This window comes from Zalophus californianus, chromosome 3, assembly GCF_009762305.2.
Source record: "Zalophus californianus isolate mZalCal1 chromosome 3, mZalCal1.pri.v2, whole genome shotgun sequence".
NCBI lineage: Eukaryota > Metazoa > Chordata > Mammalia > Carnivora > Otariidae > Zalophus > Zalophus californianus.
Genome location: NC_045597.1, coordinates 79,580,938 through 79,604,744, shown reverse-complemented (window position 1 = coordinate 79,604,744; position 23,807 = coordinate 79,580,938). Strand labels below are relative to the sequence as shown.

The 23,807-nt window shown below is 41.4% G+C and overlaps 1 protein-coding gene and 1 non-coding gene across 3 annotated transcripts in view; both read left to right on the top strand.

Annotated features, from left to right (window-relative positions):
• The first annotated feature begins 12,527 nt into the window (after nt 1–12,527).
• LOC113921109 lies at nt 12,528–12,634 on the top strand. Its single transcript, XR_003519517.1, has one exon. It is a non-coding gene; the product is annotated as a U6 spliceosomal RNA (small nuclear RNA).
• Nucleotides 12,635–19,395: 6,761 nt separating this feature from the next.
• Nucleotides 19,396–23,807, top strand: part of IFT88 (intraflagellar transport 88) — a 145,755-nt gene continuing 141,343 nt past the window's right edge. For both annotated transcript variants that reach the window (XM_027590104.1, XM_027590106.1), the window contains exon 1: nt 19,396–19,531. The gene's annotated coding sequence lies outside the window, so the exon portion shown is untranslated. The remainder of the gene's footprint in view (nt 19,532–23,807) is intronic.

Sequence of the window (23,807 nt, the reverse complement as noted above, 5' to 3'; positions counted from 1 at the left end):
TATGAGCAACTCTATGCCAGCAAATTAAGATAACCTGGAAGAAATGGGTGCATTCCTAGAGATGTATCAACTACCAAAATTGAACCAGGAAGAAATAGAAAACCTGAACAGACCTATAGCCACTAAGGAAATTGAAGCAGTCATCAAAAATCTCCCAAGAAACAAAAGCCCAGGGCCAGATGGCTTCCCAGGGGAATTCTATCAGACATTTAAAGAAGAATTAATACCTATTCTCCTGAAACTGTTCCAAAATAGAGAAATGGGAGGAAAACTTCCAAACTCATTTTATGAGGCCAGCATTACCTTGATCCCAAAACCAGACAAAGACCCCATCAAAAAGGAGAATTACAGACCAATATCCTTGATGAACATGGACGCAAAAATTCTCACCAAAATACTAGCCAATAGGATCCAACAGTACGTTAAAAGGATTATTCACCACGACCAAGTGGGATTTATCCCTGGGCTGCAAGGTTGGTTCAACATCCGCAAATCAATCAACGTGATACAATACATTAACAGAAGAAAGAACAAGAATCATATGATCCTCTCAACAGATGCAGAAAAAGCATTTGACAAAGTACAGCATCCTTTCTTGATCAAAACTCTTCAGAGTATAGGGATAGAGGGTACATACCTCAATATCATAAAAGCCATCTATGAAAAACCTACAGCGAATATCATTCTCAATGGGGAAAAGCTGAGAGCTTTTCCCCTAAGGTCAGGAATGCGGCAGGGATGTCCACTCTCACCACTGCTATTCAACATAGTATTAGAAGTCCCAGCCACAGCAATCAGACAACAAAAAGAAATCAAAGGCATCCAAATCGGCAAAGAGGAAGTCAAACTCTCACTCTTTGCAGATGATATGATACTGTATGTGGAAAACCCAAAAGACTCCACCCCAAAACTGCCAGAACTCATACAGGAATTCAGTAAAGTAGCAGGATATAAAAGCAATGCACAGAAATCAGTGGCATTCCTATACACCAACAACAAGACAGAAGAGAGACAAATCAAGGAGTCGATCCCATTTACAATTGCATCCAAAACCATAAGATACCTAGGAATAAAGTTAACCAAAGAGGCAAAGGATCTGTACTCAGAAAACTATAAAATACTCCTGAAAGAAATTGAGGAAGACACAAAGAAATGGAAAAATGTTCCATGTTCATGGATTGGGAGAACCAACATTGTGAAGATGTCAATGCTACCTAGAGCAACCTACACATTCAATGCAATCCCCATCAAAATACCATCCACTTTTTTCAAAGAAATAACAAAGAGTCCTAAAATTTGTATGGAACCAGAAGAGACCCCGAATAGCCAGAGGAATGTTGAAAAAGAAAAGCAAAGCTGGCGGCATCACAATTCCGGACTTCCAGCTCTATTACAAAGCTGTCATCATCAAGACAGTATGGTACTGGCACAAAAACAGACACATAGATCAATGGAACAGAATCGAGAGCCCAGAAATGGACCCTCTGCTCTATGGTCAACTTATCTTTGACAAAGCAGGGAAGAATGTCCAATGGCAAAAAGACAGTCTCTTCAATAGATGGTGTTGGGAAAATTGGACAGCCACATGCAGAAGAATGAAACGGGACCATTTCCTTACACCACACGCAAAAATGGACTCCAAATGGTTGAAAGACCTAAATGTGAGACAGGAGTCCATCAAAATCCTAAAGGAGAACACAGGTAGTAACCTCTTCGGCCTCAGCCGCAGCAACTTCTTCCTAGAAACATCGCCAAAGGCAAGGGAAGCCAGGGCAAAAATGAACTATTGGGATTTCATCAAGATAAAAAGCTTCTGCACAGCAAAGGAAACAGTCCACAAAACCAAAAGACAACCGACAGAATGGGAGAAAATATTTGCAAATGACATATCAGATAAAGGGCTAGTATCCAAAATCTATAAAGAACTTATCAAACTCAACACCAAAAGAACAAATCATCCAATCAAGAAATGGGCAGAAGACATGATGAACAGACATTTTTCCAAAGAAGACAACCAAATGGCCAACAGACACATGAAAAAGTGCTCAACATTGCTTGGCATCAGGGAAATCCAAATCAAAACCTCAATGAGATACCACCTCACACCAGTCAGGATGGCTAAAATGAACAAGTCAGGAAACGACAGATGTTGGCGGGGATGTGGAGAAAGGGGAACCCTCCTACACTGTTGGTGGGAATGCAAGCTGGTGCAACCACTCTGGTAAACAGTATGGAGGTTCCTCAAACAGTTGAAAATAAAGCTACCATACGATCCAGCAATTGCACTACTGGGTATTTACCACAAAGATACAAATGTAGGGATCCGAAGGGGTACGTGCACCCCAATGTTTATAGCAGCAATGTCCACAATAACCAAACTGTGGAAAGAGCCAAGATGTCCATCAGCAGATGAATGGATAAAGAAGAGGTGGTATATATACACAATGGAATATTATGCAGCCATCAAAAGGAATGAGATCTTGCCATTTGCAACGACGTGGATGGAACTGGAGCGTGTTATGCTGAGTGAAATAAATCAATCAGAGAAAGACATGTATCATATGAGCTCACTGATATGAGGAATTCTTAATCTCAGGAAACAAACTGAGGGTTGCTGGAGTGGGGGTGGGGTGGGAGGGATGGGGTGGCTGGGTGATAGACATTGGGTAGGGTATGTGCTATGGTGAGTGCTGTGAATTGTGCAAGACTGTTGAATCACAGATCTGTACTTCTGAAACAAATAATGCAACATATGTTAAGAAAAAAGAAAAACAAGAAGATAGCAGGAGGGGAAGAATGAAGAGGAGTAAGCCAGAGGGGGAGACGAACCATGAGAGACGACGGACTCTGAAAAACAAACTGAGGGTTCTAGAGGGGAGGGGGGTAGGGGGATGGGTGAGCCTGGTGATGGGTATTAAAGAGGGCACATTCTGCATGGAGCACTGGGTGTTATGAACAAACAATGAATCATGGAACACTACATCAAAAACTAATGATGTAATATATGGTGATTAACATAACAATAAAAAATTTTTTAAAAAGTGAGAGATTTGTATGAAGGGGAAGTTTATTTTTGAACCTGAGGTAAGATATACATTTATACTTAAGAAGTTCCTTTTAACGATAGTTAAAATTCCTATCAAGGCGAACATCAGTCCAATTAGCTGGCAGTAATGTGCTGAGTTACAGTCATCCCTGTGATGTACGAAAAGAAGTCAGACAAGATCAGAGTCCAGAATTAGTCAGCGCTGGATGAGGCCAAGGCCAGCTCCCCTTTTCACAAGTGACAAGACAGTCCTAGAGAAGAAAGGGACTTGCTAAGCGTCACACAGGAAATAAGTAGCAATGCTAGAGACAGAAGCCAGAAGCCCTGACTCAAGAGGGTCTGCTTTCTATGGCCAACATTTCTCAGTTTTTTCCACCAAAGAACCTAAATGGCAGAGAATGAAGACACTTCCTTCCTGGGGTCACAGAAAACACCTCCTCCAAACTTAATGTTTCATTGGAGTTTGGAGTGTTTTCTTAAGAATGTATAATAATTTACATTCTATTCTATAATATGTCCATATTTGTGTTAATATGAAATAATATTTGAGGTTCTAGTTCAAGATGGTGATGCACCTCCTCCCCATGGACATACTGAATCTACAGCTATATATGGAACAATATCCTTTGAGAAAACCCTAGAAACTGGTGGAGTGATCCCTTCGCATCAGGCAAACAAGAGAGAAATCACATTGAACATGTAGGAAAGGCTGAGACACTACCCTGTCATAAACCCCTCCCCTGAGCAGCAACCTGTAATTGAGAGGGAACGCAAAACCTGGAGCTTTTCCCTGAGGAATGATGGGTTTGTACCCCACATCGGGCACCCTGATTTTTAAAACCAGCAGCACCTCAGAATGTGGAGAAAGTGGAACCCTCTTACACTGTTGGTGGGAATGCAAACTGGTGCAGCCACTCTGGGAAACAGTAAGGAGATTCCTCAAAAAGTTAAAAATAGAGCTACTCTATGACCCAGCAGCTGCACTACTAGGTACTTCTCCAAAGGATACAAAAATGCTGATTTGAAGGGGCACATGCTCCCCAACGTTTATAGCAGCAATGTCCACAATAGCCAAACTATGGAGAGAGCCCAACTGTCCATTGACTGGCGAATGGGTAAGGAAGATATGGCATATATATATACACACACAATGGAATATTAACCATCAAAAAGCATGAAATCTTGTCATTTACAACGAAGTGGATGGAGCTAGAGTGTATTATGCTAAGTGAAATAAGTCAGTCAGAGAAAGACAAATACCATATGATATCATTCATATCTGGAATTTAAGAAACAAAACAGAGGAGCATAGGGAAAGGGAAGGAAAAATAAGATAAAAACAGAGATGGAGACAAAAATAGCAAGAGACTCTTTTTTTTTTTTAAAGATTTCATTCATTTACTTGACAGAGAGAGACAAAGCAAGAGGGAGAGAGTCATGCGGGGCTTGATGCGGGCCTTGATCCCAGGACCCTGGGATCATGACCTCAGCCGAAGGCAGACGCTTAACGACTGAGCCACCCAGGTGCCCCAGGAAGAGACTCTTAACTATAGAGAACAAACTGAGGGTTGATGGAGGGGAAGAGGGGGGATGGGCTAGATAGGTGATGGGCATTAAGGAGGGAACTGGTAATGAGCACTGGGTGTTATATGTAAATGATGAATCACTAAATTCTACTCCTGAAACCGATATTACACTATGTGTTAACTAACTTGAATTTAAATAGAAATTTGGAAGAAGTAAACAAATAAAATAAAATAAAAATAAATAAAATAAAATAAAACCAGCATCTCAGAGATGAATCCCCAAAATATCGGGCCTTGAAGACAAACAGGGCCTTTCCCCATGAGATCCACGGTGCTGTGGGAACTGAGCTGCAGCTCTTAAAGGGCGCACCTGCAGACTCACCAGTCCCTGGGCCCAGCACAAAAGCAGCCCTTTGAAAAGTGCCCACAGTCTATGTGAAAGAGACTTATTTACTTGTAAAACATCGGTCTAAGGCACAGGGGCCTGTTGGGATACTCTCCAGGGCTGGAGGCTGGCGGGCACCATCTTGTACATTCTCCCTCTGCTTCGTGAATGCTGGCAGGCACCTTTACTTTCTTTTTCCTCTTTTCTTTCTTTTCCTTTTTTCCCCCTTTTCTCAGTAGGTGCCACCCTCACACTCTCCTTTGCCACACTCTAGACCACCAGCATCTCCCAGAGTGGAACTTCTACACATGTCTGGGGCCCCTGTCTTTACAGGTGGTGACCTAGTTTTTATACCTGCCACCCAGGGGACACCCCCTGATTGCCTGGTTCCGGAGGCCAAGTGGGGCTTGTGTTCTTGGGTCCCACAGGACCGTAACAATTAGGGAGACAGTTCATGGCACTTCACAGATAACAACAGAAACACACCTGGCTTTCTGAGAAAGAGGCCTGTTTGCTTGTCCAGGAGCTTTGGGCTGTCGGGCAAGCTTTTGGTCTGGCACACTTACAGGGTCCTACACCGGGGCTCTCAGGGAGGAGAGGCCAGTGGACACAATCTTTGCACTCTCCCTCCACCTCTCTTCAGCTCACTGGCATTCCAGAAAGAGCCTGTACCTTTGCCTGGTGCCGGGATTTTTATGACTGCTGCCAGGGGAACCTCTGTATCACCAGGCTCTGGCGGGCTTATACTTTCAGGTTTCACAGGACTTTAACCGATGGAGAAAGAGATTTTAAACAGCTACCACCCCCAGGGCACAGCGAGAAACAACAGGTCAGGAGCTCAGTCCTTCTGTGAAAGTGGCCTACTAGCTGAGGGGTAGGCTTCTAATTAAACACACATTTAAGGGCCGTCTGTAACATTTCTTGAGACCCGAGACAGTGGGTACTTTCTTCACATTCTCCCTCTGCCGTGGCCCAGCATCTCTCACAAGGAATCTCTCCTATATACATGGCCAGTGGCCCAGTTTTTATATCTGGTGCCCTAGTTTCTGTGGCTGCTGTCCCAGGAATACACCTTGATTGCCTGGCTCTGGTGACCAGGGCTTTCCTTTTCCGGGTCCCATGGGTCTGTAACAATCAGAGACATGATTCTTGGCAGCCTTGCCCCAGGGCACTGCATAGACAGCAGACTGAAGCATAACCCCGGCTTTCTGTGAAAAAGAAACTACTTGCTAGTCATGGGGACTTGAACTTAGGGGCGGGTTTCAGGTTTGGTGTACATCTAGAGGCGCTTAGAGGGAACATAGGCCAAGGGGCATCATCGTTGCACTCTCCCTCTGTCTCACTACAGCTCACTGATATCTCCCAGAAAAGAACTGGTGCATTTATCCAGAGTCCCAGTTTTTGCAACTGCCACCCAGGAGACACCCCCAGATCATCTGGCTCTGAAAGCCAGCGAGGCTTCTGCGTGCAGTCCCACAGAACTATATATACTTGTATTCTTTAAAAGCTGCTGCCCGAGCATCTGGTTTCCAATCAGCCTGAATCTACATGCTGACTGGGATCCTCCACCACCTTGGGGACACTGACTGATCTTGGCAAACCCTTAAGTATTGGGCTGTTAAAAATATAATAGACTTCTTGGACAATCACGAAGGTTTGAGAGACAACCAAGATCAAACTGGGCAGGGCAAACAATAAGGTTCAGTTCCTACACAAAGCCAACATTTCAAGATTGAAAGAGGTGGTTGTTTCAACTAATTCATAGAAACCAATGCAGAAAGTCAAGCAAAATGAGGAAACACTGAAATATGTCCCAAAGGAAGAACAAGATAAAACGTCAGAAAAAAAAAGAATTAATGAAAAAGAGATAGCTAATTTACTTGATAAAGAGTTCAAAATAATGGTCCTAAAGATGCTCATTGAACTTGGGAGAATGGATGAACACAGTGAGAACTTCACGTTGAAGAGAAAGAAAATAGAAGAAAGTTCCAAACAGAAGTCACAGAACTGAAGAATACAGTAGCTAAACTGAAAAAATACACTAGAGGGGTTGAACAGTAGAGTAGGTGAAGCAGAAGAAAGGATCAGTAACTCAAAGTCTTTCCCAATTAAAGCAGCAAAAAGACGAAAGAATGAAAAAAAAAGTAAAGATAGTGTAAGGGACTTATGCGACAACAAGCAGATGACGTTCACATTATATGAGTTCCAGAAGCAGAAGAGAGAGAAAGAGGCAGGAAACTTCTTTGAAGAAATAAAGGCTGAAAACTTCCTTACCTGGGGAAAGAAATGGACATTCAGATCCAGAAAACCCAGAGAATTCTAAATAAGAGAAACCCAAAGAGACGCACACCAAGACACAATATAATTAAAATGTCAAAAGTTAAAGACAAGGAGAGAATCTTGAAAGCAGTAAGAGAAAAACTTGTTACTCACAAGTGAGCCCCCATAAGAATATCAGCACATTTTTCAGCAGAAATTTGCAGGCCAGAAGAGAGTAGCACAATATGTTCAAGGTGCTAAAAGAAAATAATTTCCCATCAAGAATACTTTATGTGATCATGTTATCATTCAGAATTGAAGGAGAGATTTAAGACTTTTCCAGACACACAAAGGCTAAAGGAGTTAATCAACACTAAACTGGCCTTACAAGAAATGTTAAAGGGACTTCCTTAACCTGAAAAGAAAAGGCACTAATAAGTAATATGAAAACATATGAAAGTATAATTCTCACTGCTAAAGGCAAATATTAATAAAGGTATAGATTATTCACTTATAAAGCTAGTATGAAGGCTAAAAGAGAAAAGTAGTAACGAATAACTATAACTATAATAATTAGTTAAGGGAGGGCGCCTGGGTGGCTCAGTTGGTTAAGCGACTGCCTTCGGCTCAGGTCATGGTTCCAGGGTCCCGGGATCGAGCCCCGCGTCGGGCTCCCTGCTCAGCGGGAGGCCTGCTTCTCCCTCTACCGCTCCCCCTGCTTGTGTTCCCTCTCGCTATGTCTCTCTCTGTCAAATAAGTAAATAAAATCTTTGGAGGCCTGCTTCTCCCTCTACCGCTCCCCCTGCTTGTGTTCCCTCTCGCTATGTCTCTCTCTGTCAAATAAGTAAATAAAAAATCTTTAAAAAAAATAAAAAATAAAAGATTTTATTTACTTATTTGACAGAGAGAGACAGTGAGAGGGAACACAAGCAGGGGGAGCGGTAGAGGGAGAAGCAGGCCTCCCGCTGAGCAGGGAGCCCGACGCGGGGCTCGATCCCGGGACCCTGGAACCATGACCTGAGCCGAAGGCAGTCGCTTAACCAACTGAGCCACCCAGGCACCCATAAGCCTTCTAAAATTTTAAGTAGAGTTCATGAAGTTTTATTTGTGACATTTCTGTGATTTTATCTATATTGCCTTATTTGCCTTAAATAATGCTACACTAGGAAAAGAATCTAAATTCTTCCAACAGATGAATAACAGCATAAACTAATAAGAGTTCTTTGAGTCTTTCATCTTTTGTATGTCCTTTCTTATTAATGTTCTACACTGTGCACTACATATATTATTTGATTTGTCATTGGACTTGGTTGTGCCAATGCCTGTAAATTTTAAGCTTACTGTGAGCCCGCTACTAACAGCCTACTGTTGACTGGAAGCCTTACCAATAACATAAACAGTCAATTGGCACATATTTTGGATATCATATATATTATATACTATATTCTTATAATAAGTAAGCTAAAGAAAAGAAAATGCTATTTAGAAAATCATAAGAAAGAGAAAATAGGGGCGCCAGGGTGACTCAGTCGGTTTAGTGTCTGATTCTTGATTTGGACTCAGGTTATGATCTCAAGGTTGTGAAATCGAGCCCTGTGTCGGGCTTCACCCTGGGCATGGAGCCCACTTAAAATTCTCTCTCTCTCCCTCTCCCTCTGCCCGTACTCCCCCCCCGATAAAAAAAATAAGAAGAGAAAATACATTTATAGTACTGTATTATATTTTTGGAAAAAATCCACTTATAAGTGGACTTGCACAGTTCAAACCCATGTTGTTTAAGGGCAAACTATATAATGTTTTGTCAATTATACCTCAATAAAAATAATAAATATTTGAACTTCTTTACCAATTTAAATTATATACACTTCCCCCAAAACATATCCTAGTAAAATTGATGCTTCAAAAAAATTCATCATTTTCTTGCATACTCCTGGCATAATGCCACAGATCCCTGAGTGAATTTGAGAAGTACAGTGGTCCATGAAACTTTGCAGAAACCAAGCATTAGGCTGAAAAAATATTGAATTATCTTTACCTTTTCTTGATACTGCCTTTTCAAATTAAGCTTAAAAATAGTATTTTTGCTTATGGGAGAAAGTCATAGTCTTTCTTACTGTCATCTTTATCTTCTGTTTTCTTAACCTTGTGATAAAAAGAATAGGGCACAACTCTATGCTAAAAGAAGGTCCCCTGATTTGTAGACTTTTTGGTAAGATGGGGATAAACTTGGAGAAAAAATGTTGAATTATTAAATGTAATTTGGACTAAATATTAATATGATTTAATTATTAAGTTAAATTGGTTAATTTTATATCATAAAATTATAGGATATAAATCATTAGTATTATAATTATATAATTACTCTATGTGGTTCTATAATTCTTATATATAATTATATTAACAAATATTTTATAATAATTATTAATCACTAATGTTATGGCTAGCTCTATTATAATCAATGTAAGTGCACTTGAATTACTACATGTACTTTGGACACAGTATAAGCAAGCTTTATGGATTGGATTAAAGAATGTTCAGGTCCAGAAATTTTATTGAAGTTGTCTGCAATCCCCTACAAGTAAAATTTTTTGAGCATTTTTAAAAACCTTCCAATTTTCTTTGTATAGTTGAGAAAGCTAAGACCAAAATAAAATTTATTCTACACATCCTTGGAGGATGCCAAGAAATACAAGGCATGGCCCCCATCTACAGAAGCTTATAAGGATACTATCAGTGATGATGATGATGATGGTATCACCTGAGGGATAGGAGGCAATGCAGACTTGATTTCTTTTATAACAACAGCTAGGATTCCATAATCCTGAATCAGCAAGGACAACTGAGTCACCACTACCCTAAAACAAGCACTTCACACCCATTGGAGAGACTGCCTTCTGACAAAACACAGAAATATGCTTCCACAATGCCTAGCCAATGAGCCTGGATGTCTCCAGACCTCGGACACTCTGCTTTCCTAAGACCCAGGTCACAGAGTCTCAACCCTGATCTGGATCAGGTTTCTTGTTTGTCAGTAAACCTTCCGTCAGTACTTCATCTTTGCTTCCAGAATCATTACCTCTCCTTAACAAAAGAAAATAAGGTTAGAAAGGCAAGTGAGGTCCAGGAAATGGAGGGTTTTGACTGTAGATGGAGTAAATACCTGCAAAATCATGGCAAAATTAATAGGAATAGAAACTGAGTTTGTGCTTATACCTAGAAAGTGGTAAACTTGACACAACTGTTAGATATCCCTCTGAAATCTCCAGTTAAGTGATGCTTTTTTTTTTAACGAAAAACTCGATTTTGGATGAAAAATCTGAAAGACATTTGAAGAGTTATGATAAAATGTGGATAATTATAAAGATTTACACCAATCAACTCAATTATTAGGCTCTTCTTTGTTGTATACTTTAAGAATTTTTGGTAGTAATAAGATTTTAGAGCTAGATTTAAAGTAGAAGGAATGAGCCAGGATGAGAGAGGAAATCAAAAGGGAAAAAGACAAAAGCAACCAAGTGCTTTGTACTGGCTGTATGGCTAGCATACTTGAGTGATATGTAGCTAATGTCACCAATTTTATTTTATTTTTTAAAGATTTTACTTATTTATTTGAGAGTGTGAGCGTGTGCACGCAGAGTGGGGGTAGGGGGAGACGAAGGGGGAGAAGCAGACTTCCTACTGAGCAGGGAGCTAGACATGGGGCTCAATGATCCTGACAGCCCGGGATCATGATCTGAGCTGAAGGCAGATGCTTAACCCACTGACCCACCCAGGCCCCCTCATTAATTTTATTTTTATATGTGCCTTTGAGTTGGGTTACTTTACCATTAGAAGGCAAAGAACTTGCCTTTTCAACCTTGAAAAGTTTTAAGTTGTGATAATGTTCAGTCATAGACTGTTTGGCTAATTCCTCTTTGGCAAAGAATATACTATGAAATTAATGGTTGGACTTTATTTTTTTTTTAAAGATTTTATTTATTTGACAGAGAAAGAGGGAACACAAACAGGGGGAGTGGGTGAGGGAGAAGGAGGTTTCCCCCTGAGCGGGGAACCCGATGCGAGTCCCAGAGCCCCGGGATCATGACCTGAGCCGAAGGCAGATGCTTAACGACTGAGCCACCCAGGCGCCCCAATGGTTGGACTTTAACCAGCACTTCCTAGTTATAAATTAGAATCTTAGGTTAAACTGTGCTTTGTTTATTTCAGATGCTACCCTTGAGGCATGTGATAGTGTGGGTACAACTTCAAATACCTCCTGCCTCCTTGTATATTACATATTAATTTCAGCTTGTTAATGACTATAGTTTTTGTGTTGTGAATGGAATGGGACTCTTTCATTATGGTAATTTACAGTCCAATGTCCATTTATTTTAGAACAGATTGAAATTATCAGCAGGTTAAAATTAATTTGTAACTCACAAGTAAGAAATCTTACAAGTCCCAGCACAAAGTGTGATATTTATTTGAACTGTGAGTACAGGGGCTATCTGCAATTTAGTATCTAAATATCCTTCCCAAAGTCCATGAGGATGATTTCTCCAGACTTGATTGGTGCCAGTTGGAAAAACAGTGTTTTTCATATTAAGGAATATGAATCTCATTTAAGTGGCTCTAAAGGGAGAGAATACAGTACATTTGATGTAGAATATGTAAAATTAGGCCTACTCACTCTTTCTTGCACTTTTCAACCCAAAGTGAACCCCTGATAAAACATCCAGGGGAGTATAGGTTGCTGCTGTGTCAAACAGCAAAAGAAAAAGAGGCTCTGGGACTTCAGTGATCATATTTTCAAAGTACTGAGTGGTGATTATCTTCCTAATAAATATCAAAAGGATTATATGTTTTACTGGCTAATGAGCCCTAGGAAATAACTGGCTGTTATTTTAAAAATGAGGGGAAAAATTTTCACTCTGCATTTTCAGGCTAATTTGCTTTTAACTTTTAGGGTAGAAAAGAATCATGGTAATTTTAAATATTTCACAAGCAATGATGCATTTTGTGGTATTTTTCTGGGAAGAATAGGTGAAAGGTTGTCACAGTGCCTAAATTACTTATCAGGTAAATCAAGTTTTGTTGTACTGGGGTGGGAATCCAGTGGTGAGCAGCAATATGGGGTTGACTTGGGTAAACTTTACAAGTAAGTAGTAAACTATGAAACTGTGCTATGTGCCCTCAGAGTGGAAGATCAACATAGTACGGGCATGCACAGGACCTAACATAAACCAGCTTTTAGGGACTGAACCGTGTCCCCCCAAATTCATATGTTGAAGCCCTGACCCCTAGTATCTCAGAATGTGACTGCATTTGGTTAGTGCTCACTCCAGCAGCACAGATACTAAAATTGGAATGATATGGAGAAGATTAGCCTGGCCCCTGCACAAGGTTGACATACAAATTCATGAAGTGATCCATATTAAAACAAACAAAAAAAGAGGTAATTAGGTTAAAATGAGGCCTTTAGGGTGGGTTTTAGTCTAATCTGACTGGTGTCTTTACAAGAAGGGATTAGGACACACAGAGACACATCAGGGGTGCCATGCACAGAGGGACAACCACGCGAAGCAGCAGCAAGAGGGCAGATGCATGCAAATGAAGGAAAGAGACCCAGCAGAAACCAACCCTGCGGACACCTTGATCATGGACTTCCAAGATCCAGAACTCTGAGAAAATAAATTTCTGTTGTTTAAACCACCCGGCCTGGGGTATTTTGTTTTGGGAGCCCTAGCAAACTAATACACCAAGGATTAGGAAAGGCATCCTGGAGAAAGGAGTGGCTCAGTTAAGAGGACTGTAGAAAGGCTATTTTAGAAAAAAAAGAAACAAAAATGGGCACCTGGGTGGCTCAGTCAGTTAAGCATCTTGCCTTCAGCTCAGGTCATGAACTCAGGGTCCTGGGATCGAGCCCCGTGTTGGGCTCCCTGCTCAGTGAGGAGTCTGCTTCTCCCTCTTCCTCTGCCCCTCCTCCCTGCTCATGCTCTCTCTCTTTTTCTCTCTCAGATAAATAAAGTATTTCTAAGAAAAAGAAAGAAAAGGAGAAACAGCTTATGTAAAGGCCTAGAGGTGAGAGATCATGATACCTTCCAGTGGCTTGAAAGATGTTAAGTATAGCCTGGGGCATAATGTGCAAGTGAGGAGGGCAAAAAAAAGGAGAAATGTCATGGACATTAGTCACTTTTGGCTGTCTAACACCTGAACACCCTTTCCATTTTAGGAGAATCCCAAAATCAGCAGGAGGAACCTCAAAGGGAGCAGATACCCTGTCTGAGCTCCTGGAACCTGGTATACTGACCTAAAGCCAGTCAGCTCATGTTCCCATCTGGGACTTTGATTCTGGTTGGAGGAAAATGAAGGGCAGGATGGTTAGAAATAGTTCGTGGTGCCTAGAACCCAGTATCCAATGGTAAGGCAGAACGTGCCAGAAACAACAGAATATAGCTAGGTGACATCAAGTGTCCAATGACAAGATGGCAGGACTCAAGTGGAGGGCAAGTATTAAGGTATCAGATGAGAGGTGCCAGGGTGCCTGGGTGGCTCAGTTGGTTAAGTGTCTGCCTTTGGCTCAGGTCATGATCCCAGGAGCCTGGGACCAAGCCCCATATCGGGCTCCCTGCTCAGCAGGGGAGGTTCTGCTTCTCCCTCTGCCTCTCCCCCCGCCCCTGGCTTGTGCCCTCTTGCTCACTCTCCCTGTCTCAAATAAATAAAATCTTAAAAAAAAAAAATGACAGACGCCTACAGCAGCAGACTATAAGGTAACTGACTTGTTCTGGTTTGCCCAGGATTTTCCTGATTTTATCATTGAAAATCCCACATCCTGGGAATTCCCTCAGTCCCGAGCAAACTTCGAGGGTTGCTCGCCATAATTTAGGCAGCTTGTTCCTCTGATTTGATTTTGTCTGTGCCTTACCTCCCTGAGTTTCTTTTGTTTTTCCAAACCTTATTCCTTAGCCTCTCTGACAAGTCTGTAAGTTACCTGATACCTTTTTAAAAAACTCCTTTTCTGCTTAAGTTAGCATGAATTGGTTTTTCTTGGCTGCAGCAAAGAATCCTGAGTACTAAGACTGTGAAGGCCTTATAAGTCATGTTATGAGTTTAGACTTTGTCCGGAGGTCAAGGTAGAGTGGAGAGGGAGGGCACCAAAAGGTTCTAAGCAGGGAATACTGTGATCAGCTTTTCACTTAAGGATGATCATTTTGGCTACTGTGTGACAATAAATTGAAAGAGAATGAAGAGTAAAGAGGAAGCAGCAAGAAAAATTAGGAAGTTATGGTAACCTGACAGACAAGAGAAGATGGTTGCCCAGACCCTCTAGGTATTAGGGAGATGGAGAGAAGAAGAATGACTGGATAGGAATGACTGGAGAGGAATGACTGGAGAGAAATGTAGCTGGCTAGCTAGATAGAATTACTGATGGATGACAGACAACAGAGATCTTTAGGAGTACTGACCCCATGACAGTGAGAACATCTAGCCAATCCCAAAAACCAGACTGAACATACCCACCCTCAACCACCCTCCACTGAATAAATGTCCACAAGGCTGGTGCCCACTTGCTCCTGGGTACCAGCCCCTGCTGATGACCTGCAACCGCCATCAACAGCTGGCCATGAAGAAAGGGAACATTGTACCTCTCTTTCAGTTTCCAGCAGAATTCTGTTAGGACCATGTGCCCAAGCCCTCCCAGAGAGTGTTCAGTCTAAAGCCAACCCCTCTCACATCCCTGTTGCCCTTGGTCACTACCCGGAGAGCAAGTCATTCCTGTCAGCAGCCATACCCTGGCCCAGCCCTTCCCCAGGTCCACTGGAATTTTTGTCCTGTGTTGATGGTTTCCCCACATCTTCAAACTCTTTCTTTCTTCTTCTTCTTTTTTTTTAAGATTTTATTTATTTATTTGACAGGGAGAGACCCAGCAAGAGAGGGAACAAAAGCAGGGGGAGTGGGGGAGAGAGAAGCAGGCTTCCTGCTGAGCAGGGAGCCCGATGCGGGGCTCGATCCCAGGACCCTGGGATCATGACCTGAGCCGAAGGCAGACGCCCAATGACTGAGCCATCCAGGTGCCCCCTTCAAACTCTTTCCCCAGTATTCTCTCACCTCTCTGCTCTTAAATGGGGAAAACTGGCTGTCCTCCAAGGACACTGCTTCCCATGAAGGCCTCTCTGGTTACTCTCTCACTGCTCAGGGATCTCAGAGTCAGGAAGTAGGGTTAGTAGCTTCTCCTTGGCTTCCCCACACTGCTTTCAGACCATCAGTTCCCCACCCTCTTGCAACCCTTCTGTGGCTGTGAATCTCAAGCCATCTGGTATACTTTTTTTCAAACCTCTTCCAACTTTCTCCTTGCTGTCCCTCCTTTATTTGCCACCTGACTCAGTATACCTTATTCCAGTGACCTCAACTCTGTACTCCAAATCCCAAATGGCTCCCTCCAGATCACACCTATCATCAAATCCTGGACCTCATCAGAACTGTACTACTTCCATCATCACTCATTCAGAAAGCCTACTCTCCAATCTGTTGAAATAACCCTCCTGCAACTGTTCCTCTGACCTCATCAGCACTTCTAACCTAACTCTTCTACTTTCCTCCTATTCATTAGCTCCCTTTAGTCCAGTTCCCCTTTTATTTATATTAAATTGCATGTCTACTGTTAAAACTCTTTTTTTCCCTCTGCCCTTTCTTTGCAACTGCCTAACAAATTCCAACCCTGGATGAATCCCACCATTGCCTTTTTTATGTCTGTACTTAGTGAAGATCCAGCAGAGAAAATGGGACCACGAGAGTGCTCATCATAACAAATGCCCTCTTTAATACCCATCACCCATTTATCCCATCCCCCGCCCACCTCCCTCATCAATCCTCAGTTTGTTCTCTATTGTTAAGAGTCTCTTATGGTTTTTTTTTTTTCCTCTCTCTTTTTTCCCCCTTCCCATATGTTCATCTGTTTTTTTTTTTTAAGAGTTTATTTATTTATTTGACAGAGAGAGATAAAGCGAGAGAAGGAACACAAGCAGGGGGAGTAGGAGACTTTCTGCGGAGAAGCAGGCTTCCCGTGGAGCAGAGAGCCCAATGAGAGGCTCGATCCCAGGACCCTGGGATCATGACCTGAGCCAAAGGCAGATGCTTAATGACTGAGCCACCCAGGTGCCCCTTCTGTATATGAGTGAAATCATATGGTATTTGTCTTTCTCTGACTGACTTATTTTGCTTAGCATAATACACTCTAGCTCCATCCGTGTTGTTGCAAATGTCAAGACTTCATTCTTTCTGATGGCTGAGTAATATTCCATTATGCATATATATCAAGAAGATGTTCTTGATCCATTCATCAGTCAATGGACATTTGAGCTCTTTCCATAGTTTGGCTATTGTTGATCAAAATCTTTAAATCATGAGCTTCTGAGGCTAAGTTTTAGGCTCTCTTTTCTCATCCTTTCACACCTTCCTCCCCAGGAATAATCTCATGCACTCTCAGGCTTCCGCTCCATCAATTTTTGGGAGCCTGTGAATTCCAAATGTATATCTCCAGATGGAATCTCTTCTCTGAACTTTACATCTTTATATACAGTTGCCTAGTCAAACATCTCTATTTGCACATTTTACAGACATCTGAAACTCAACATGTTCATGTTCAAAATTAAACTTATTTTCTCTCAAATCTGCTTCTCCCGTAGTGTTCTCCATATTAATTAGTGGCACTAGAGTTTTTCCCCAATTGCTTATGCTAAACGTAAGATTCATGCTTGTTGCCTGTTTCTCATTCACTCCTGCCTCTATATGTAATTAATCACAAGCCCTGGCAATTTATTCAATAAATAATTATTGAGTGCCAACTATTTTCAGGCACTTCCCTAGGCACTAGGGTATAGTCTACAACAAAAAAGATAAAACTCTCTCTTCTCTGCAGAGCTTTTATTTGAGAAATACAAGCTATGTGACCCCAACATTTTGTCTGTCAATTTGAGTGTATGTTCAGTAAGTGATATCTACATTACAATATTTAATATGAAGGAGATGATTGACCACTCTCTGGGTAAGTAATATCATGCTTATAGAGCAAGTATAAAGGAACTTGAATTTGTTTCCAATAAAAATATTTTTTGAGAGAGCTAGAAATCTATAGAATTTTAGAGCTGTAGATAATTTTATAGAATTATAGAGCTAGAAATTTATAAAAATTTAGGCCTGGAGACCTAAAAAGATAACAAAAATTGTCTAATATATTGAAGTGCAACAACTTGGGAGAAGAGCTGTACAGTGTTCCCTAATTAATTCAACAAATATGTAATAAATATATGCTTTCAGCTAGGCATTGTAGCTGGATACTATCAAAAACTGTGTAAGAGTTTACCCTCTTTCCAAACTAACAGCCTAACACAGTTTCATAAATGCTGGCAGAAAGTACCTGAGCCAAAGGACTTTATTCTTCACCACACAGCAAGGAGCCTGAGCTTCATATTCCTTTCAGTCATCCTTGCCTCCCCAAGTCCCATGATGGTAGGCCAGGTGGATGCTGCACATGCAATGCGTTTGTGTCACAGCTGAGGAACCCTGAACTTAGGAAACTTTAATCTCTTATAATGGACTGCAGGCCAAAGTGCCCAAGCTTTGCCTCAGAGGGAGATATTATCTTTAATATACTGGATAGCAACAAACCTCCCTTTTGCACTGGAGGGAGACAATCATCTCAATGGTCCAAACTGTTCCCTATACAAACATCCTTGAAGAAATAGTTCTATTGGTCAGAGTTCTCCAGGGAAAGCGAACCAAAAGAATGCATATATTAAGATTTATTTTAAGGAATTGGCTCCAGCCCAGTTGTGGGACTGCCAAGTCCAAAATCTGCAGGGCAGGACCGCAGGCTGGGGACCTAGGGAAGGGCTGATGTGGCAGCTGGGGTCTGAAGGCAGCCAGAAGGCAGAATTCTCTCCTCTTCCAGGGACATCAGTCTTTTCTCATAAGTCTTTTAACTGATTGGATAAGGCCCACCTACATGATGGAGGGTAATCTGCTGTACTCAAAGTCTACTGGTTTGGTTTTTTGGTTTTTGTTTTTGGTAAAGATTTCATTTATTTGACAGAGAGAAAGACAGCTAGAGAGGGAACACAAGCAGGGGGAGCGGGAGAGGGAGAAGCAGGCTTCCCGCCAAGCAGAGAGCCCCATGTGAGGCTTGATCCCAGGACTCTAGGATCATGACCTGAGCAGAAGGCAGACGCTTAACGACTGCGCCACCCAGGTGCCCCTCAAAGTCTACTGTTTTAATTGTTGTGTCTTTAAAAATCCTCACAGCAACATCTGTACTAGTGTTTTCCAAAAAGCTAAGTACTATGGACTAGTCCAGCTGATTCATTAAACACAATAGTCCAGAGATACATAAAAAATTGTTCCCCCTCACTTTTTTCTCAAGATAACCTTGTGAATAATGATAATTAAAACACTATATTGACATACATATAATGTATTTAAAAAAATGTCTCCCGACATGTACTTAATGTTTGAAACTCGTTAATTATTGGTGTCTAGACTTACCCTGCATGACTCCCACTAATCTTCAAAATCTAAAACAAACTTTAATGATATTAAAAAATTATGAATTTCTCATTCATACTGTGCATTTATTTTTAGTATGAACCTGGTTCTAGCTGCTTGGGACACAAAGTTTCAGTTCCTGCCCTTTAAGACACTCACCAGACGAGAATACATTAAGAGCTTGGATAAAGCGTACATAAGGTGCTGTGGGAACACCTAGACATGAGGAAGGAGGGAAGAAGGAGCCCGTGCCTCCGAGACAGGCATCTCATCTGAGCAACTTTACAGGGTGACCGAAGGGAGTCAATGATTACAGGAAACTCGGGCTTCCAGGCTCACATCAGTGTGACGGCTACAGGAGATATTTTATAGTAACCTAGTATCATCCCCGGGTAATCCTCCTGGCTGATTTCATCAGGATTTATAAACCGTCGGGTTTCTTCATTCGCACTCCAAATAGAGGCCGCGCACTGGATACCCCTACGGTGCTCCGGCCACACACAAGCCGCCCCCGCCTCCACTCGGGTCCAGTTCTGAGTCCGCCCCGCCCGGCCACGCCCCCGCCCGGCCTTACTCCACTCCAGCCCCACCCCCACTTTCTCCCCCCACTCCCCTCCCCCCCCCCCCCCCCCGCGCTCTGGCGCGGAGCACTGTGGGAGCCGCTTCCTTAGATTCCGCGCGTGGCAACGACTTGGGCGCCGCGCTCTGGCCTCCACGGGCTCTTGGTAGATTTCTCGAGAAAGCCGCGTCTCACCCCGCTAGACTCGCGGTCGCCCTGCTCCCCCTCGCCGCGAGGTAGGAGAAGGGCCCGGGGGCGAGGAGCGCCTCGGGCCGGCGCGGGCGGCGAGGCGCAGGGCCCGCGGCGGGGGGCCGTCCCGAGGCCGGGCCCCTGGCTGCACACCCCCGCGCGGGTCCGTGGCGCCGCGGGGGGCGGGGGTTTGGTTTGCGGAGGGGCTCTACCTGCCCACTGGCGCTTCCTTCCGTCCCGCCTGCGGCTGGACGCGGCCTGCAGGCCCCACGTCTGTGCACCCTGAACCGCGGGCGTTGGTTCGCAAACGTTGATCCCTGTAGTCGGCGAATTTGTGTTACTCCTCTAAGCAGGGCTGGGCAGTGTTGCTCCGCGCTGGATGGCTGTCCCAAATCAGTAACGCTGCAGCCGGGAAATTCGAACCCAGATTAGACCTCTCCACCAGCTCTTGCATTTCATAGCAGATACACTGAACAGTCATCTTTATTTTTGTGTGTTATGTAAAGCTTTTGAAATTTTCTAATAAAACGTTTAATTCATGAAGTATGAGAGAACACAACAGAAGGCATAAACCTGTACTCAGCCTCAAAAAGATGAAACAAAATTCCAAAGACTTCAAGTATTGTTTTTCCAGGATTCTTTCTAGGGCTAAAATCCCACTTTTCCTTTTCTGCTTGTGACCTTTTGAGGCATCTTGGATGTAGACTGTCCAACTATCCCACTGACTAGTGGGAGAGTGTCATAAAAAAAAAAAAAGCTTTCCCATTTTTAAAAAAGAGGTTACTGGCACTTAATTTATATTAGTGTCATCCCCAGATTGTTGCAACACGAATGGGTTGTTATGTGTATGAACTGCTTTTGAAACCTTGGGGAATCCAGAGAACGGAAGTTGTAGTATTTGCTTTGTCACCCATACTTCACTTCACTTTTCCTGGCCTCGCTTTCTACATCTCTTAAGATTAATTTGCTCACTCCATGTCTGTTCAGCAGTAGTCTCAGATGTAAGCTAATTTCATTGTGGTTGCAACCCAGCAAGAAGGATATCTAGTTCTAAAAGTTGCTTTTTTTTTCATAACATGCATGTAAGTTGAACTGACCGAAATGGGGCTCATAATCAGAAAGTTCTCAAAGTGTGGTTCTCAGACCAGCACACTGTATAAAATGCATACCGTAAGGAATAGAGGGGGTGGTGATGACTCCCACCCAGATTTAATGAATCACAAACTGCTGGTGGGGGAGTGACAGTCTGTATTTTAATAAGCCCTTAGGTTTCTCATGCACTCTAAAGTTTGAGAACCACTGGTATAGCATTCTCTGAGCTAAACCTTTTAAGTCAAAATATTTTCTTTATCTTATACCAATGACTTTTATTTTTCAAATTTTTATTTCTTGAAGTATAGTTGACATACATATTATGTTAGTTTGAGCTGTGCAACATAGTGATTTGAAATTTATATACATTACAGAATGATCACCACAATAAATCTAGTTACCATCTGTCACCAAAGTTATTACAATATTATGACTATGGTCTCTATGCTGTAATTTACATCCTCATTACTTATTTATTTTATAACTGGGAGTTTGTATCCTGGTGACTTTTAATACTTTCGGTAGTGTTTGGAGTGAACATTTCTATCTGATTGACATTTTTCTCATAGTTGTCATCTCTAAAAAGTAATGAAATATTAACTCAAAAGACCTAAGTGTAAGAGCTAAAACTATAAAGCTCTTAAAAGAAAACAGGTGTAAATCTTCTTGATCTGGGATTAGGCAGTGGTCTTTTTTTTAGATGCGACACTAAAAGCACAAGCAACCAAGGAAAAAATGGAGAAATTGTATATGATCAAAATTCAAAGGACATCTCAAAGGGTACCATTGAGAAAATGAAAGGGCAGCGCATAGGATGGGATAAAAATATATGCAAATCAATCTAAGGTCTAGTATTCAGAATGTATAAAGGATTTATATAACTCAGATAAGACAAATAACCTAATTTTTGAAAATGGGCAAAGCATCTGAGCAGACATTTCTCCAGAGATATACGATGGTCAGTAAGTATACGAAAAGATACTCAGCATCATTAGTTATCAAGGAAATGCAAATCAAAACCACAAAGATACCATTATATACCCATTAGAATGGCAATAATCAAAAAGAGGGGCAATAACAAGTGTTGGCTAGGACATGGAGAAATTGGAACCTTCACACATTGCTGGTGGAATGTAAAATATGCAGCCACTTTGGAGTCTAGCAGCTTTTCCAAGAATTAAACGTAGAGTTGCCATATGACCCAACAATACCATTCCTAGGTATACACTCAGTAGAATTGAAAATTTAGGTCCACACTAAATGCACACAAATGTTCGTAGCAGTATTATTCATAATAACCATAAAGTGAAACAATCCAAATGTCCGTTAGCTAATAGATAAAATATTCAACCATAAAAAGGAATGAAGTACTGGTGCGTGCTACAACATAGATGAACCTTGAAAACATTATGTTAAGTGAAAGAAGCCAGATGTAAAAGGCTACGTATTTGATGATTCCCTACAAAATGTCCAGAATTGGCAAATCCCTGGAGACAAAGTAGATTAGTGCCATAGGCTAGGTGGAGGGAGGAATGAAGAATAACTGCTAAAAGGGTCTCAAATTTCTTTATGGGTTGATGAAAATGTTCTGGAATTAGATGTGGTTGCACAACCTTGTGAATATACTAAAAACCACTGAATTGTACACCTTAAAAAGGTAAATTTTATGTATATGTGAATTATAAAAATTAATAATTTTATATTTCATGTAAAAATTTTTTAAGGTTACAAGTAGCCACATAGGTTTGGCATTATACTGAGCAATAAGATTAAGCTGAAATTTTTGTCAGAATTTACTGGCACAGTCAACATTGTACAAGCTTCAAAGAAAATATGTGTTTTAAGATAAAGTAGTTCAATACTACATTTCTTGGGTAGCTAGCCTGCCTCCTCCCCCAAATTGCCTAAAATATTTTTCTTTTTTTTTTTTTTAAGGATTTTTTTATTTTGACAGAGAGGAAACACAAGTAGGGGGAGTGGGAGAGGGAGAATCAGGCTTCCAGCGGAGCAGGGAGCCTGATGCGGGGCTCAACGCGGGGCTCGATCCCAGGACCCCACGACCCAAGCCGAAGGCAGACGCTTAACGACTGAGCCACCCAGCCGCCCCGCTTAAAATATTTTTCAGTTTGAGGGATTTCTTGTCCAAGAATTCTTCCAAATTCTCTAGTAATTACTACATTTACTTACAGTGTATGTATACGTAATTATATTTTTCTCTGACATCTGTTTTATTTCTGCCTTGCACTTTTTCTTCAACATTTTATTATGGAAATTTTCAAAGCTTAAAGAATTTTACAGTAAACGTCATACCTGCTACCTAGATTCTACCATTACCATTTTTCTGTATTTTATCACAAACCTATTCATTTATCCATATTATTTTTATGCACATCAAACTAAATTACAGATACTAAGCTTTCCCTTAAATGCATAATAATTATAAGCTTGCTATTTATTTACAGTTTTTTTCTTTCAAGAAAAAATGTACAATGAAAAGAAAAATTTCAAGTATGCATTTGTTGAATTTTTACAAGCGCGTATACCAGTATAACCCAAACCCCTGTCAGGATATAGAATATTTATCACCCTAGAAAATTCTATAATCATGCACTTTTCCATTCAGTCTCTAGTCCCAGTGCCTAAAAAGCAACCACTGTTCCGATTGTTTTCCACAACAGTTTTGTCTGTCCTAGAATTTTAAATCAATGAAATGACACATAAGGTACAGTTTTGTGAGGCTTACTTCCCTCAACATAATTCCTCCATATTATGTGTCAGCAGTGCATTGTTTTTTATTGCTGAATAATACTTGGCTGCATAAATATGCCACATTTGCTTATCCATTGTGTTGATAGGCACCTGGTCTGTTTCTAGTTTTTGGCTGTAAAGAATAAAGCTCCTGTGAACATTCTTATATAAATACCTTTGTGGACCAATGTTTTCATTTCTCTCAGGTAAATACTTGGAGTGGTGTTGCTGGGTCATAAGAAATAAATGTTAATTTTATGAAACTGCCAAATTTTTTTCCAAAATTTACCATATTACACCCCCAATAACAGTGTATGACTATTTAGGTTTCTCCATATTCTTGCTGACCTTTTGTGTTGTTGGTTTTTTAAATTTAACCATTGTAGTGGGTGTGTAGTGGTTTCTGCATCACATTATAATTGACATACGTTCTTCTGCTCTTTGAAAATAAGGGCTCTTTGATACTAAGCTCTTTGAAAATAA